Source organism: Lichenostomus cassidix, chromosome Z, assembly GCF_008360975.1.
Source record: "Lichenostomus cassidix isolate B80296 chromosome Z, HeHo_3.0, whole genome shotgun sequence".
In the NCBI taxonomy this organism is placed as follows: Eukaryota; Metazoa; Chordata; class Aves; order Passeriformes; family Meliphagidae; genus Lichenostomus; species Lichenostomus cassidix.
This window is the reverse complement of record NC_139511.1, coordinates 12,014,210-12,019,072: the sequence shown is the minus strand read 5'-3', so window position 1 is coordinate 12,019,072 and position 4,863 is coordinate 12,014,210.

Sequence of the window (4,863 nt, the reverse complement as noted above, 5' to 3'; positions counted from 1 at the left end):
TTACACATAGTGGTGAAATAGCTGATATGGTTATTTTAGAATACTTGTGGTTAACTTACAATACCTGAACTGCCTGCTTGGTTGGATAGCATCCAACAAATGGTGTGATGAAGACCCCTGCCACTGACATTTTAACTATCAGCAACTGTCATCTGCAAAGACCATGGAACAGGACTCAAGCTGGACTTGATAACACAACAGACCAAAACCACAGCCAAGAGGACGGTGCATGCTCTAAAAGGTGGACCAGAGGAGGGGGCCATGCTAAACAGTTCCTGGAACATGCAAACTAGTTTGGGGGAAAGTTTGAATATGTATAATTTCTTATGAATATGTATTAGGCTAATGTAATAGGAAGAGTATTTAAAGAGTATCTCCATCAGTGACAGGCGTACTTCTGACTAATTGCCAAGGACCCAACACTGTTACTTTGCTTTATTGTCTTTGTTCCCTATTGTCCTTTATTAAACTTTTAAATTTTCTCAGGAGAGTGAAACTTCATTTTTCATATTTAAAGTCTGTGTTTCTGCTGAGGATTCTAAAGTCCATGTTCCTGTATTGCATATTCAATGTAAGTGAATTATTGCCATATATGCATATATTTTTGTAATGCTTTGAATGACAAGCATGTTTTGAGAATATAGTATAAGGATCCTTCAATGAAATAATCTCACTGATATCAGTCAGATCAAATAAAAATACTACTTAGCAAAAGCAAGAACGATAATCTGACTTTAACTAGCTTCTGTGTTAGGACAATGATAGCCAAACACTGCAACATCAAGAAGTCCCTGTGATATTAATATATTCAAAAAATGAGAACTAAAACATAGTATTTAAAGCATTACATTTAGTTCTACTGATATACTCTCTGTAGCATTAATTATGGCAGTTATTAAATCAACGTGTTTTCACCTCTAAAGCTTTTAGTCCTCCCCAGGACCATCAACAAGGTTAACCCTTTCTTTGAATGCTTTAGGCTAGTTAATATCTGCAATTAGGCTTAATAATAACAATAATAATTACAATAAAAATCAGGAAATGTATTATGTTAATTTAGTTGTATTAATTACAACTCAGCTGAAGTTGTGCACACTTGTGTTCACAATCCCCTTGGTCACATATTATTCTTAAAAGACACTACCAACATTAAACCCGAATGGTTTTATGACTGTTTCTTTTCAACAGTAAACTCTACAGACCAAGCCATTGTGCTTCGGGTAGCGTTTCTTTCTTAGGTGGTGTGTGTGGTGCTTCTTGGTCCTTTTTGGTCCCCTCTAGATCTCCTGAGAGTTTCTGATTTGCTGTATCCCCCAGAGAAGTAAAGAACACTTACAGCAGCCATGGCTGACAAAAACATATCAGAAGGCATACCTCTATGGTATTTGTTGATACAAACAGTCAAATTATGCTCTGATGATCATATTTAGGTGGCAGATATTATTAACACTTTCAGGCAATTTTCCTGAGAAATTGCTAAGCACACTTTAAAATGCCTAGGCTACTGGGTAGTTTTTATTAGCTAGTAAGTTTAACTTGGTTACCTTGCTACTTGCATAATTCTGAACAACTATCCCTGCATGTCTCATGTTCAAAATCAGCATAAAGGACAGTCCTCAAACATTTACATTTCACTGAACTGAGCGAATGATTAATAACTCATACAGCTACTTATAATAATTCAGACCATATTGCTAATTTCACAGCTGCTCATAAATATTTGGCCCAACATGGTTCTGTACTTTGCAATAAAAATTGGTGTTTTAAAGCTTTAGACTTCAGTTTCTCAAAAACCTTTCCGTTCTTGTAATTACCTTTCTGATTTTAGTAAAAAAAATTTATACTCACTTTGTACTTTATTAGTGTATTCTATCCAATTCTTTGTATGCCTTATTACTTGCACAAAGTACTTGCACAAATCACACTGCAGTACTTCTACTTTTTATTAACGTCTTTGGCTACAAGATAGTATATTAAAATTGTGTTGTGTGTAAAGAGGTTGTGAAAAGTGCTATTGTGAAAAAAAGCAACAGAGGCACTACAAACAGTAAATTCTTGGTTCTGCTCATAGCTTGGTCACAGACTTGCTAACACTTTTTTTGAGTATTTTACAATTACATTTTCTACATGTAATCTGTGTTATCTAGATCTGCCTATGTCCACTTTCAGACTGAATTTTAGAATCACTAACAATTCATGATATCAGTTAAAGTTAAGGAAGGACTACAATCAGTGAAGTAAACAGCTTTTTGGTATCCTTAAACTCACACACCTTTGAAGTACAGATTCTGAACAGTGAACAGTATAAAATCAATGGAGACTTAAAAAAAATTAAAATTCTGATTTATCCTCTGTACTGCTCTTTTCAGAAATTGCCATTCCTATTTTTACATTTTACTCCAAGAGTGATGATGTGAAATGACATATTGTCCCTCAGTAAACTGAGTTTTGGAATAATATGCAGTATTTATGAGTCTCTCATTTGTGATGGAATTGTTACAATTAGATGCAAAACAATGCAAATACCCTTTTGGTATTTTTTGTACATATGGTTCTTGAAATTCAGATTTGTTTGGATTTCAAAGTATTGATGTGTTGGATATGTTGGATTGCCGTAATTTAAGGCAAAGTATTCACAGACTCAGACTAGGTAGACAATACTATTATGTTCTGTGTAGTTTAGGGAAAGAACTTTTGCCATGTCTGCCCACAAGGAAACACTTTGTCATTGAAAACCAGGAAATAAATTCTCCCACCAGTTTGTTAGGTTAGAAAGCTGATCTTACTTTATTCAGCATGCTGGGTGCATGGACATAGCTTCACCTAATATATGCACATCTACTTTCAAAATTTTTCATTATTTATACACTGTAGCGAACAAATAAATGAATGTTAATTGGCTATTAATTACATCATTCTCTTCATTAATTAGTACTCTTCTATTCGTTATTGTTTTCTCACTTCTTATGCTCATTAGTCCACTTCTTCAGTCCTTTTATTATCTTTTCCCCAGATAGAGAGGGTTTCTGTATAATTGCTGAATCGACTTTGTCAGTTTCTTATTTATCCTGAGTTTCTGCAACATGTCCTTGTGTCCATGAATTTTGCATTACTTGTGCCCAGTTTCAGCAACAGATCTCTCTCCAAGGCTTTGTTAACGTCCTTCTAGGTCTGAGATCACTGAAGCATATCAAAGTGCTGCTTACACTTGTTTTAGCAAAACTTGACGTTTCAGCAATTTTCTCAAAGCACGTGTCCACAATACCAGCTTTTGACAACCTTGCTAAATGCTGGCTACAGTGGCTTATGACAGGGTGGAAAATTATACTGCTTATGAATAATTAAAACAATCAATTATAAAAGTTAATTAAAATAATTAATTAGAAAAGTTATGAGTAAAGATCTATTATTTCCAGCACTAGCTGGCACAAGACTTATTAGTCACAGATGAAGAGAGTTAACACAAAGCTACATTACTCCCTGGCATTTGTAGTAAGCACTGTATGATACAAAACTAAGCATTAATACTGGGTAGGGTTCAAACACTTAGTGGGTTGACCCTGGGTTGACCCTGGCTGGGTGCCAGGTGTAGTGGGTTGACCTGGCTGGGTACCAGGTGACCATTAAGTCACTCTGTCATTCCCCTTCCCTTTGGGACAGGGGAGAGAGAAAGATGGAGAGCAGCCAGTAGGGTGAGATAAGGCAGTTTTATTACACTAAAAGAAAAGGAATAAGCAGAGATTTGTGCATGCAAAAGCTAAAGGGAAAAAAAGGTCAATCTCTACTTGTCATTAGCAGTGATGTTCAGGCACTTCCTGGGAAGCAGGGCTTTCCCACACTGCTGCATAAACTCCTTTTTAAAGAATGTAATTTGTTTGGTAACACTTTATCTACAAGTTCTGGGACTGTCCACGAAAGTAGGTTTTGCATACTTTACTCACATACTTCAAATACAAAGATTAAACATTACACAGTAACACCTAAAATTTCTTGCTGAAGCATGGAGGCTATGAAATGATGCTTCCTTAGAACATAATTGGATTTTATACACAATTGCTTTCTGGGGAGAGCAGGAGACTGCTGAAGAAAGGTTTCTGCCTAAGGGAGCAGAATCACAGAACATGATGAGTTGGAAAGCACCCACCAGGATCATCAAGTCCAACTCCTGGGCCTGCACAGGACACCCCAAGAGTCACACCATGAGTCTGAGAGCATTGTCCAAACCCTTCCTGAGCTCTGGCAGGCTTAGTGCTGTGAGCAGCTCCCTGCAGAGCCTGTTCCAGAGCCCAAACACCCTGTGGGTCAAAAGCTTTACCCTGATGTCCAGCCGAAACCTTCCCTGACTCAGCTTCAGGCCATTTGCTTGAATCCTGTCACTGGGCACCACAGAGAAGAAATTAGTGTCTTCCCCTCAGAAGGGATCAGTGTCTGCCCCTTTTCTTCCCCTTCCATGAGGAAGTTGCAAACTGTGATGAGACATCTCCTCAGTCTTCCCTTCTCCAGGACCAAGTGACCTCAGCCATCCCTCATATGGCTTCCCCTCCAGACCCTTCATCATCCTCGTCTAAAGGCCCCCCTTTAGACACTCTCTGATAGCTTCAAGTCATTTTTACGTTTTGTGGTATCCAAAACTACACCCAGGACTCGAGGTGAGGCCGCACCAGTGCAGTGTGGACCTGCAAGTTTACATGAATAAAACTGAACGAGAAACAAGGGAGTGCTGCCATTCTGCAAAAGTTTACCACATGTGGTTTTCCGAGGGTTCTCCCTTAAGAAACAAACATTCGGAAAAGGAAAGGGAAACGTCCCTCTCCCCCGATGGACTGTCCCGGGTCCGCCCCCGGCCTCCTGCGCGGAGCAGCT